We start from the raw sequence: 14,008 nt of genomic DNA on the forward strand, positions 1-14,008 counted from the left end.
CAGAGTTCTTCAAGTGAAGTTTGCCCAGATGCGCCTAGTCGGCGAATCAGAAGCTGCAAAGCACGCTTATCGATTAGCGTATTGCCAACGCATACATGCAGAAACGCAGCCAAAGGGTGGGCAGACTGAAATGAGCACTTGGCTAGAAAAGGCTAGAGGGATCTAGAATGGAAATCTTTGAACTGACAACTATTTTCTCTAATTATTCGCGATGATCTAAATGCCTGGCTGAGGCTTTATGGCTTGTCTGATAATCACGTGATTGATCACGTGCTACTACATGTAAAGCTCTCTGCTCAAAGACATTGAAAAGAAACAGAAATGAGGAATTCAAGATGAGTTAGAACTTGCCTGAGTAGTTACCTGCCTGATATGACAATTGAGGCCCAAAATATGTGTCGAGTACTTTGTCGTGGCAACCGGGCTGCAGGTGCCAGGTTGATACGCCCGACTTACAAGGAAGCAATTCCACTTTCTAGCCAAGGTAGCATAATCAACGATCCCTTCCAATTCCTCTCCAAGAGTTACTAAAATTACAACAAAGATACGGATCACGCAGCTGTGCTTTGACGTTCCATGCAGAAGCCTATGCTTCTGCCGTACCCTGCGAGCCACTTGTTTCAAAATAGGCTCGGATGGAGCTTAGCAGCCAGACAACCCCACAGCCGTTTTGGCTAGATGGTACTGAGATGCTTCTCTCTAATTGCGCTCAGATTTATGCCTGAAAGAAGACTACCGACAATCGTGAATAGTGAGTATTGTCGTTTTCGGGGTCAGCTTGTGGACCCATGCCCTGCTTGGGGGCCCCACGATCTGCGCTTTTGGGTAAACCCATGGTGAATCACCATGGGGATGTGCCGCGCGGGGGGTAGAGAATATCAAAGTCTAGATCATGTACTGTTCTAATTAATCCATGGTTTCACGGCGTCTCTGCGGTGATTTGGTCCCCATAAAGCTCAGCCCATGTTCAAACATCGGTATAATAGAAGATCCAGAAAGCGAAAGCAACAACAGGCCCATTGCCTGTACTTTGGGTGAAGACCTGGCGATGGGCACGTCGTTATCGGATCATTCATCATTATGGAACGGGAAGCACGGGACAGGCACGGGTCAAAGCTGTTTGCTCATAGACCCCGGTCTACAGGCACCTTCGTAGTGACCTCCACGAGGTGGAAACATCATGTCTCTAGCTGATACGACACTACTGCACAAGAGATATCTGAACTACGATATCGCATAATCGCGACTGTGTAGGCGATGGCAGGCAGGTATTTGGGTATGCTATTCAGTGTGTGTTGCGTCTAATGTGGGCGGCACACCTTTGCGAACGAATACGTGGGAGCCACGCACCCTTGTAGCATGCGGCTTGGGCAGTTGCAAGCAACTGTGCTGCCTTTGATGGTGTGATTAGCCCATGGTTCTTTGGACTCTTTGAGTCTAGCAAGGATGGCGGGCAGCATGATTTTTGAAAGCTGCCCGGCGCGGAGGTCTTTTCAACTTGCGAACCCGCTCTCTAGATAAAAGGTGGCGTAGAGAGCCGATGGTGAGAGCAGTGGCCGGAGAAGATGTCATGACGGTGCGATCGAACCGTGACGTCCGAGACCATGACGACCGAGGCTTCGAGGTAGGCAACCGCATTTGAAACATGTCCCATGGCATAACTCGTGTAGCAGCGCCTTTGGAACGTTCTCGAATACATCATGTGGACGAAAACATCGTTTTTGTTTTCGCTTTTTCCCGCACGACGTCATTGCGCATTCAACTCCCCTGCCAGTTGTGCACGAGGGACAGATCAGGTCATGGTACTCACATGCTCCCCAAGTTGGGCAGAACTACCCAGTATTTACAACACACGCCCTGGCCTGTCATCCCCGTCGAGTATCAGTACAGGGAGAGACTTGCGCAGTAAGTATATGCCTGTACAGACGAGCCAGCAGCGAGACTGAAGGAGGGGGTGTCGCCCTCAAGAGAGCATGACCTTTCCGAATGACCTGTGCCTCTTGTGTGCATCAAGACACGCAAGGAGTGGCGTCTCGACTGTCCTCCCCCTTCTGTATAGTATGATGCCCAAGCTAGTCACCTTATCACTGGTCGTATGTTGCTCTACCAGTAAAATAAAATGGAATAAAAAACAAAGCACGAGCCTCTCTCGAGTTTGCAGGTTTTCCCCCTCTCTCTCTCTCTGTGTTTCCGGAGTTATTGTCCCGAAAAGACCTATAGTTTTGTGCATCATCATCATCATCTTCTTCTTCTTCTTCTTCTTTTCTTGATCGCACTCTTATATCCCATTCCTTACGCAGTCCGTTGCCGTTAGTCGAATAGTTTCTTTCGCTCGGGCTCAAAAACGCTGCAAAAAGAAGAGTCATGACTTGGAGAAGGAAAAAAAGACGTAAACGCCGGAGGGCAAGAGAGAGAAAAATACAATGTAAAAAACAATTTAAAAAAAAACGGAAAAAGAAGACTTGAAAAGCGGAGAGAAGATGCTGCGCAATGATGTCAGGGATGAAGTTCAACACCCCCCCTCCTTCGCTACGATCATATCGCAGACGAGCCATACCGCACATCGGTACGTTGCCCGACAACTCAGGAGGCTTAGTTTGCCGAGTTCTTGAGAGACGGACCAGCATCATTATTCATTTTCCTCTTCTCTCTCTCTCTCTTTCTCTCTCGTGTTTCTGTGCAGGACAGGTTCCTGCGTACAAAGATTGGCGGGCGGCCAGGGTTCACCATGTGCCAACCTTGCGCCTTGCATAATGAGGCGTTACAGAATTTGTTTCCTTCTTCCCGGTTTCTTGTTTCTTTCCTTCCTCTTGCCATGGGACCATGTTTAGTTCAGCAACCCCTCTCTCTTCGGTTATCACGCTAGGTTCGTCTGGTCTCTCATCGTCTTTTGTGATTTGGTTTGGTTTTTTTTTTTTTTTTTGCCCACGACGCGTCTTATTCTCAGTGTCTCTCTCTCACCACTTGTACCCCAATGTTCAGGCCCCCGATATCGAGCGTTCCCGCCTTACAACGGCACCGCGGCGCTCACAGCCACACACACACACACACGCACACATACATGCATGCTGATGAACCAACCTCTGGCCAGCTCGGCCGATGGCTTACAGCAAGGAGCTCGACTACTTGCTCGCTTGCTACCTGCTTCTGCTCTCACTCAGCCCTGCCCTCTTTGCCAGTGTCGCTGGATCCGGCGCTATGCCGTCTGTAAAGCAAAAAGCCAACCTACACGCTATTGTACCGCATAAAACCGCGTGTCATGGCAAAAGTTCTTTCTCACTCGTTTCTTCGCATCCCCCCAAGTCGTTCGAACCGTTGATCTATTTCAAACACGCCTCCAAATTGTCTTCATTGCCCAGACGCAACACCTGCCTCGCCATTCTCTTTCCAGTGCACCGCCAAACCACACGCCCTTTCGCGCCTCTTTTTTTCTTTTCTTCCCGCCTTGCGCACCCCTCCTCCGTCGCGTCCCCCCTGCGCGCACCCGAAGAACATCAAACATATCCGTACTCAGTACTGGTACTCAGTACTCAGTAGTAGTAGAGACATGGATTAGGCGGCGGCGCGGGCAATGTTTGACCCATGATGTGCAGCTGCAGGGTGGGTGTGGAGAAACCGTCCACCCCAACGACCAGGCCGTCGCGCCGTTTGCTCGCTTTGCTCTCCTCAAGGGCAGGGCAGCGGGAAGTGAAGAAGAAAAAAAAAGGGAAGAAGAAAAAAAAAAAAAAAAAAAAAAAAAAAAAAAAAGAGGCGGCGCCGCTGCACCGCGGGACACCTTTCTAGACCTCATGATCGTCGTCTGCTCCCCCTCTTTGGCCCCCCCCGCCAGAACCTGGTCAGCCACTTGGCCAATGACGTTGCGAAATCGTGGCCGGAAAAACTTGCGAATGAGAAGGCGGAGGAGCAGTTGTTATTTTTACATCTGGGTCACTTTTATTCACGCTTAATTAAACGGTAGTCTCGGTGGGGGGGCGATGAAGAAGAAGGCAAGGAAGAAGGAAACAGCTATATGTAGAGAGAGAAGGACAACGGAGCGCTGTTACACCTATCATTGGCGCTTTCCAGTGTCTACACCGGCTTACCAGTATGGTACTTATGGACGGGGAACCTTTTGGAGTCGGCGAGTTTTTATTTTGTCAGGTGAATGACGAATGCGCGGAAATGCCACATTCGACCGCGTGCATAAGAAACCCGTTGCATTGAAGACGACCTCGTCACTAGCGAGTAATCACCTGAGCAAGGATTGGGCGGCTTGCCATGGAAGAGCGACCTCTACTGGTACTTACTCAGTATGTTCCGTGTTTATTTCTGGTGGTACCGGCGTTTTTAAGTGGTGGACATTCTTTTAATAGAATCGTAATCCATGCCCGGCAAAGTTTCTAATATGTACCATCGTAGCCGAGTTTCATCTAAAAGGTCCGGGCCGGGGTCCGAGGAAAAACCATTCGACTATCCAAAGAGGGAGGCAGTTCTTTGTCCATTTTGCCAAGAGCCTTATTAGCTAGCTGCTCATGGGGTAGCCTCGAAATCATGTTTCCCTTTTCTTCACGACTTATTAGCTCAGCTTACTCACTACTCACTTCCGCCAATGTTCAAAGATCCCTGCCAGCGCGGGATCAACCCTGTAAATACAATGGTTTACGTTCCGCGGTAGGCAGTAGGCCGCATGTGGAATGAACCAACCTATTCTAGAATGACGGGTCAGCGACACAGGTGGCAAATTGGTAGGGCAATGTTAAGAGCGAGGACTTCGGGTTGAGACTGGAGTTTTGCGAAGCTGCTTCCGTCGGCATAATTTCCATGTAAGGCGATTGGCAGGGTCACGTCTAATAAAGCCATCTTTCCCTTGTCAATTCTGTAACTGCAGACACACACACACACACACACACGCTCTCTCTCTCTCTTTTCCTCTCACACCACACCAACCCGCGATCTGTACAGGGCTGGCAATCGTACAAACCGGGGGGAGGGTCAACAACTAGTGGTGTGAACACCACGATGCACACCCCGGTTCCCATCTTCAACGTCTGGTCGGCTCGCAGAATGACCGCCGTAATCTAATTTCAACGTCTTCCAGTTCTTTTAAACGTCACAGGAAAACACCTCTCTGGTTTCCAAACTGCAGAATATCGGTTGACATTCAGCCAAGCACCTGCAAGGCTCGCTAATGTGCCACGGCTCTAGGCTCTGGTCCTGCCGAGGGATGGCTCGGATCAGCACAAGTTATGCAGCCAGTGCTCTGCTGACATGTCGTCCCAACCATGCAACCCTAGCGACTATACGCGCGTCGAGAGGCCTCGGCATGACTTTGTGCTTGACATGTAGCCCTATTGCTCCTCCCGCCTTCGCGCCGGTAAGAAGGATGAGGAAATATGTAGGAAGTATTCGCGTACTGCTCAGTTGTTGACTATCAACAGCACACAGTAGCATCGCAATATATGCATGCCGAAATGAATACGACGGTGCCAATACGGGTTCAGCCTGGGCCGAGGTTTGCGCAACCTAGTCGTTTTCATTGAACATTTGAATTGCGACATGCATACGTAAATTTGCAAGTCGCACGGCATGGATATGCTGCATATTAATAATATGTGATAGTACAAGGCTACTGCGCCTCACCATGATCTTTGAGGGTCGCGTTTTCAAGTCGTAGCAAGCCGCCTATCGTTACTGTCAACCCGCAATGCGCAACAAGGGCGTCTTGACGCAGTTGCAATGGCCTGATATCATTGCCAGAAAAGGCTGCTGACGGCATCTCTCTAGCTTTACGAATATCGGAAGACCTTTCTTTCTTTCTTTTTGATGCTCTAGGATGTCGCATAGTAATGAGTTTTCACCAGCTCCTTGGTGAAATCAAGCGTGTACGAGGTCCTTGACACGACGGTTGACTTACCGAGAGGCTGTGAAGATACGGGCCGGGAAAGGAAGTGTTGCAAGGATACCAGGTAAAAGGCGTCCATATTGACTAGCGATTCCGGCCAACAAGACACGAAGAGTGCGAGGCAAGTTGCTATCTCGGCAGACGTGGTACCACAATAACCTCGTACATGGCTTCGACAAGCCGCGACAAAAGGCCGCTTGACTGATTGGGGGATTGGCAGTGACAGGCCAGCCAGGTGGGCCGCGTGGTTGTCGTTAGCGTTGAGAATGGGTCAGTGGTGGTTTTCAGAGCTGTGCCAGCCCAAATCGGGCTCTCAAGCCAGCGGCGACTAGTGGCTGAAGCTGACAAGAGCAAGTGGGTTCAGCGTTGAGCTATAGCGGCCGCAAGGCAATAACCATACGACACCGAACAAGGCAGCGTTTTGAGAGTTTTGGAGCGCTTGGAGCGCGGGCTTGTATAGAGGCCCTAGAATGCGTTGAACTTGCCGCAGTCTGCGTCTAGTAGTCGAGATGAATCTAGATCTGGCCGGTTGTTATTGTCGATGGCAGCCGCCTATGCGGATCCTGAGAAACAGATACGCAGGTGTACCAAAGACGGGATGGAGAACCTAGGCGCAGAGAGTGGGCATGCCGCTGGACGATCGGGGCGGGCGTTGGCGTGCACAATGCACAACAATCGCCGCCCTCGGATAGCGTAGCAGCGTGCAGCTTGGACCAGCCACCGTGTGAGTGCGGGGTGCGCCATGCCATGAGCTCTTGCGCACCATTTGTGAGGTGTATCAGTAGCTGATGTATGTTGCAACTTCTGGCTTCGAGCCTCGCCAACTCTAGACCAACCTCAAGGCCCTAGCAAGCGATTGCTCATTCACTCCAGACCAAGGTGGGAGGCTAGGAAGAGAGAACTGCGACAGATGTATTCTTAGGCACTGTTGGCCCAGGCGGATGTGTGCAGCGCATCGACTTTCGGTGCAGAATGGGTCCGGAGAGAGGAAGGACTACTATTAGTGCGATGGCGTCTTAGTTGCGGGCTAATTATCCATGTGGATGTCGGGGGGTGTGTGGCCAACCACCAACTGGATTGCGAAACGGACGAGGCAACCAGGGTTTTGAGTCAGAATCGGAGCTATGGACATATTGGTCGTTAAGTGCCGTCCGGATATGGTGGGCAAAGCCCGAAGGTAAAGTAACGCGGAACAAAACTTACCATGATGAGGCAACGAGGTTGAAAAGTTTGGAGTGAGACGCTCCTATGCTTGTACCCAGTGCGGCAGCGTCTGAGCTATTTATTGCCAAAGAGAAATTTGTCAACTGTTGCCAGAACCAGTCAGCGGTAGGTGAGATCATCCAGTTGAGAAGTCTGGCTTGCAACGAAACCAAGAGGACTTGATACAATTGGAAATACTTGGGCGTGATAATCGCCACTTTCCCCGAAGGAGATGAATTGTCATAGCTGATCTGCATTCATCGGCTGATTCAGTCTGGAACGATGTACTATTATGCTTTCCGCCGTCGACCCCAGCTCATGGATGAGCAGTGCGGCTAGGGTGTAGCTCCAAGTAACTACGGCGAAGGTAGCCAGGCAGCAGGCCCAAGTCATAGGGCGAGAGGCAAGCAAGCCAGGAGATCAAAGGATCAGTGTCCAAGCAGACGGGGTGACTCGGGCGTGCGAGTACCAAGGTGTGAGACATGGGAGAAAATCCATCTGTTGGTGCGGTCAAAAGAAAAGGAAGAAAAAAAAAACAAAGCTGGTTCAGAGTGTGTATGATCTGGCTTTGTTCCCATGGATTAGAAAGATGACCTGGACTCACTGGATGAGGCAAGGCCTCGCCCAACATGAACGTTGCATAGCACACTGATCTGTCAGGAAACTGATAATTCCACGTCGATGGACGATGGTAGCAGTCACAGTATGATGGATAGCTACCAGCACTGGGTAGGTTAGACATGGAGGTTTGCAAAAGTTCAAGAGCACCTAGACATGCAGGGCACCGGCAAGGGCAGGGCAGCCCGGGACGCGGGAGGCCTTGGCGGCGCAGGGAGAGCTCGGCTGGAACTTTTGTGCGACTGGCATGCTGACAGAGACATTGAGGCGGAAAACGGGCAAGAGTCCGATGGTAATGCAGGCAAGATGAAGTTTGTTGGGGGGAATACAAAAAGATGAGTCAATCACGAGAGGAGGTCTTTGGGTGATTAGAGTCGGCAAACGGGCCGCTGGCAGTGCACCAGTACCAGGTCGGGCAGAGTTTGGCGGTTTTCAGCTCGACGGTTGGCTGTTGGCTGTTGGCAGCTGGCAGCTGGCAGCTGGCAGCTCGAGCAAGGATTTTGATGGTTGGCCAGTCCTCGTTTGTCACACCACCACTGCCAATTCATTACCAGACATCCAGATACCCGCGTTTGCCCTTGCAACGGCCAACGGCCAATGTGGGAGGGACGAGAGCCGTAGTGGTGGTGGGCGTTTTTCTTTCTGTACCAGTCAGTCAAGTAACTACTTACTTACTTGCCTGCTTACCTATGAATAATAAGAGATGGACGCCGTGCAAGCCTTGTCTACATGCCTAGTGAGGTACCTACTCAAACGCACCTAGGCCCAAGACCCCCCCCCCCCCCCCCCCCCCCCCCCCCCAAGGACCCATGTTTATGGGCGCGCGGAACTCGGGTACCTGCGCAGGAGTGAGGGCTGCAGCTGCAGCTCCAGATATCGCCATAAAATAGCCGGCTACTCTACTTGTACATGACTCGAGTTGCTTTTACAGCTTTCAGTAATGCCAGTACTTATGAGCCAATGCAACTCGGCGAGATAGAGGGTTCCGCGGATACATATGAGTGTGTGTGTGGACTGGCTGAATCTGTCAATCAGTACACACCATCTGAAAATGGCACCATGTTTAGGTACGGCGGGAAACCGAAAGCCGAACTGTATTTCTCTATCCAAACGCCATTGATCCTTCCATCTACTGGTCATGCAGAGCTGAACAGAAAAGGAAAATGACGTGAACACCGAGTCTGATGAGTCGTTTCTCAAAAAGCGGAAGAGGCGGGGCGATGCCGGAAGTGGATGTCGGCTCCGAGGAAACTATCAGTATCGTTATAATTAGCATGGCTTGTCGAACCCGCAAGCAGACAAGTTGGCAGGAGAACAGAAAAAGAGAAGAGAGTCAAGCGAAATATATGTAATAAAAATCAGAAATCAAAATCAAAACGGTCGTCTTTTCTTGTTGCCAATCAGTCATGAGCCATGCCACCTTTTCTTTTCCTTCTCTCCATCCTAAAATTATGGATCTGGATTTCTTCACTTTACTCAGTACAGTCGTGTCGCGGCCATTACTGGGAATAGCGTTCATGGGTAAAATTAGCAATTGACCCAGAAGGCGGCGCTAACGTCTGCTGAAGGGGGTGGTGAAAAGAAGAGAAAATGGAATAAAATAAAATAAAATAAACACACACAAGGGCAGATGTGGCAGCGTGCAACACACTGGAGCCTTTTAATCATGCGGCGTGCCGCCCATCTTCCCAAGGACTGCCCACCCCCTCCCTCTCCTCTCCCTCTTCCATTTTATTGGTTTGGTCGAACATACTGGCAACTGGCAACTGGTAAGAACGGGAGGGAGGAAGACGGGGGGAGGGGCGCGCTACCATGGTGATTTGGCCGGCGATGGAGGGTGTGTGGGTGGGAGAGCCTTGCCCCCCCCCATTTCGTGCAGCAGTGCGGCGTACGGTAAACGTCAAACTTGGTGATGGTGGTGGTGGTGGTGGTGTGTGTGTGTGTAAGTATGTCTTGATTCCCTTTGATTTTGGTGTCTTGCCTTTTTCATGTCTTGCTTTCCGACAATGCAAGAGGATGCTTGGATGCTTCTCCGAGGAGCTGAGTCATGTCAATAGCAAGGGGGCAATAACATGAATTCAAACAAGAAAAATAAAGTAGAATAAAAAATAGAATAAAACATAATGTGTCGGCTTCGGCTTCGGCACCACTTCCCAAAGGGCAGCTGGGTTCGGCCCTTTTTTTCTTCTTCTCTGCCGTCGCTGGTTCTAGGTAACCAGCATGATTACTTACCTATTACCAGCATGCCAGTATACGGAGTAAAGAGCAAGCCAATATACCTGAAATTCTACAAGTTCTACGCCAAGCCCCACCTGAACTTTTTTTTTCTTCCTTTCTTGTGCAAGCCTTCAGTCGGTGCTTTTCCTTCCGTCTTCTGTAGGGCATGGGTAATTTAATTAAAAAAAAAAACGCCCATTTTTCGATGGTGTAGATTAAAAAAGGCATCATGGCAATCTGTACTTATTATTAGAAACCAATAGTCTCAAACTCTCTCAAGTAAAGTGAAAATTTTCTTCTATCCAATTCAGTCAGTACGCAAGATATACTCGCAAAGTAAATGAAAATCAGGTTCTGAACCGCCATACCCCCCCCCCCCCCCCCCTCCCGTCCCACCTCGTACTTGCCTCCGTGCTTCCGCCCTTTCGCAAGCGTAAACTTTATTGCCACAAGATGGATAGCTGCACAGGGCCCTGCGTCGAACGTTTTCTTTTTTGTTCTTTTCGGGGTTGAGGCAAACGGGATATTTACACTCTCAAAAACAGGCCATGGACTTCCGAGTTAGGGGCCGGCGAGAGAGTTAAGCTCGGTGAGAAACACCCCAAGGTCGGCGACCAGGAAGGACAAAATGTATCCGCTCAGGGCCAAAGGCAAAGTGCTTTCTGCCTTGAAAATCCCGCTGCGCCATACCATCTCAAAAGTGGTCGCGTTACTTGTTCGTAGATGCCCTCTTCCTTTGTCCGGTGGGTGGCCGGCCCCTTGTCCGGAAACGGCGCGCGCGCGACCTCTGAAGTGTTGCTACTTGTAGATGTATAATGCCCGTCTTATCAGGCAATCGACGATCAGTCCGACATGGGAGGCCCATTGGACGTCGGCGCACAATGCCGTGTCTCTGCTACAATGGTGATTGGGTGTGATAATCAAGTAGTGATTCAGGCGTGCCAAGTTACACTGCTGCCTCTTCCAGCTCACCGAGTCATCCGTGGTTTATGTCTGTTACCGATAGTAGAATACTGATAATAAGTAACTCTGTGGCACAGCAGCGTTGGACTAATTATTGTTGTTGTTATTGATATTACTGTTATTACTTGCATCATTGTATTTTCCCGTCCTACTCGTCTGCATCCAGTAACTTCTTTCTTCTTTTTTTTCTTTTCTTTTATGTTTTATGTTCTTATTTTTATTTTTTATTTTTTGGTTTTCGATTTTTCTTGGAGGCTTGGCAGATTCCTGCATTCAGCTTTACTGAAAAGGGCGGGACATCTGTGTGTAATCTGTATATATCCGCTTATTACTGAAAAGCTGGGCACTATCGGCACAATCGCGCGCGCAGGGGAGGGAGGGTTAAAAGCGCAGGCAGGCAAAGGCAGGCTTGGCTAGTAAACGAGGCTGGAAAAAGGCGGCCCCCGTCGTCGTCGGATAGTTAGCGGATGGTCCTTGTCTACTAGCATGGGGGTTGATGACCAGCATATTCGAGCTAGGGAGTTGGCGTACTGGTAAAGCTCGTCTGCCGCATCCTTGGACGACGCTAACAAGGAGAGGAAACAAGGCCAGTATGAACCGGTCCGGGATACGCACACCCATAAGAAGACGGAGTAGCGGGTTGAGCCTTGCTTGGTGAATCTTGACGGGCGATGCAAGGTATGGTTGGGGAGGGGGAAGGGGGGAGGGGGGGATTGGGGGCCATGTGCGAGCGGGCAAAGTGGGAAGAGAGCATGGCAGGCTGCAGCCGGGCCTGCAACGCACGAATACCTACCTACCTTAGTAGGTAGCTACCAGTAATTACCAGCACTTGGCTACCTAGCTAACAGTAGGTACCTACTAACTTATCCTCTTAGCTACCCATACCTAGGTAGGTACTAATACTGGATAGTCCTGTAGTATCTACCCTAGCAGTGAGGGAGGGGCGGGCAGGCGCAGCGGCTTTTAGCACTGTTAATGCTAAGTACTGGGGGTGGGCAAGTTTGTCCAACGACAGGGCCAGCCGCCTGTCCGAGAAGCCTCTTTGTTTTCTTCCTTGTTCCTTTTATCCCTCACTTCCAGGTTCGGTAGGTAATGCCCGGTACTTCCTTGGTCTGAACATGTTGGGTAGGCAAGGTAAGTAAGTACCTGTAAAATAAAAGGCGCGGAACTTGGGCAACGAGCAAGCAGCTTGGTAACGGCATGTATCAGATACTTGCACCCCTAAGGCCTCACCCCCTCGTCTAGCCTCACACGCCCCCTCCCACCAGTTTATTTACCCCAGCTTTGCGAGGTCCCAGCCCATCCATCCCCCCCAGCCCAGCCTACTGAGCCCAGCTTATTAGCCCGGCCTGTTAGCCCGGCTTAGCAGGCCAGTTTTAGTGAAGTAAGTACGGATAGGCGACGGTGCTCCGTGGTCGCATCGGTTTTTTTTTTTTTTTTTTCGTTTCTGATGTCCGTGTGTGTGTGTGTGTGTGTGTGAGCGCCCCGGACGTTTGATTCGCCCAAGGCAGGATGGGCTGGACGGCGGGATGTCAGTAAGCCGGGCAGCATTGCGGCGGCGGTGGGGTAAAGGGTCAAGCAAAATGAAAGATGAAAAATAGTACAGAATAAAATAAAACAAAACAAAGAGTGAAAAATGTGTAAGTAATAAGCAGCCTGCAGATGAGCATGGAGCGTCGCCTCTCGGGCGGCTGTTGAAAAGCGTTGGACCTGCGTGGCTGTCTTTGCTTAAGTATTATTCGCCGTACAGATTACCTAGGTACGTATACCTATCCAAGTACCTATAGTACCTACTTAAGTAAGGATATTACCTGTTCTTGACCTCAGCCCCAGCTGCGGCTGCCCTGTCACCATTTCGGGGGTTTTATTAACCTTGTCACACTGGCGCGTGCTACCTCTGTGTGCGTGCTTGCGCGTTCTTTGCTGTTGTAAATGAGCATGTGCCAAAAGAAGCAGCATATGAACCAGTCTCCAGGCCTTGATGGAGCTAGCATCGGACAGATTTTTCCCCCATCACCTTGTCAACGGCGGAGAGGAGGGGAGGGGGGGCGTTTGGAGGCAGATTTCAGAGAAGAGGGCTGCGATCTGACATGAGCATGGCGGCAACCCCTGCGTGATTCGTGCTGGTTGTAGAATTCTGAATATCAGAGGTTATAATGATGGGATGGATGGATTGGATATTGACGCCGAGCTGCGCGGTGGGCAAGGAGACGTAGAGAAGAGCAGGATGGTGCTGGAATCAAGGATATAGAATACAAAATATGGGATATTGGACATAGGACATGGGGTATACAAAATACGGGATATGAAATATAATTTGCAACATGGAATAAGGCACACGGTTCCGTTGGTGATTGGAAAGGTGAATGAATAGCTGTGCTGTGCAACAAGCATGCCTTTGGCGGTCTACGTATGTGTACCGTGTACTAGATCAGGCGGCAAGTGTGATGCCTTTATTGTTATTTTAATAGTATTGTTCTGGCATTGTTTCATCTCATTTTTAAATGGTTGGGCGTCATTCGGCCAGCGGCGGGTGCAGATTGCAGGTTCAAGGCCGTGCTACGGATTACATGGGCAAGCATGCAAGGTACTCATCTGGACAGGCGTGTTTGTATCGGCCGCTACTGAGTAAGTATTCGTAGATGAAATGGGCAGCAAAAACTTGTTCAGGGCGTGCTGGTATGGGCAGAGTCATGCTCCATCATTCATCCATGCCTAGCTACGGATTAAGTACTCAGTAGTTAAGTAGCTGCTCATAACACGCCCCATCCGTGACGCACCACTGATACCAAGTGGTACTCGGTACTCAGTCAAGTAGGTAGGAGGTGGTGGTAGGTTCTTGGTAAGTAGTGACGGTGATAGGGCGACACCCTCACTTGGCCTCCATGACTGAGTACGCAGTACCAGGTACCTTATCTTGGCAAAAGAGCAGTCCAGTACCAGTAAGTAGGTACGAAGGTACCTGGTAGAGAGCACTGATACTTCGTTGCCGCTGCGCAAGAGTACTCGCGCGCGTGGCTACCTAGGTAAGTAGGTATAGTAGTAGGTAGTAGTTAGGTAAGGTAGGCACCTGTGACCTGCCTGCCTTCAGGTAAGAATGGCCCTTTTTGGCATGCCCTTTTTTTT

The sequence above is a fragment of the Cordyceps javanica genome, chromosome 1 (genome assembly GCF_051103115.1).
Source record: "Cordyceps javanica chromosome 1, complete sequence".
Classification (NCBI taxonomy): Eukaryota; Fungi; Ascomycota; class Sordariomycetes; order Hypocreales; family Cordycipitaceae; genus Cordyceps; species Cordyceps javanica.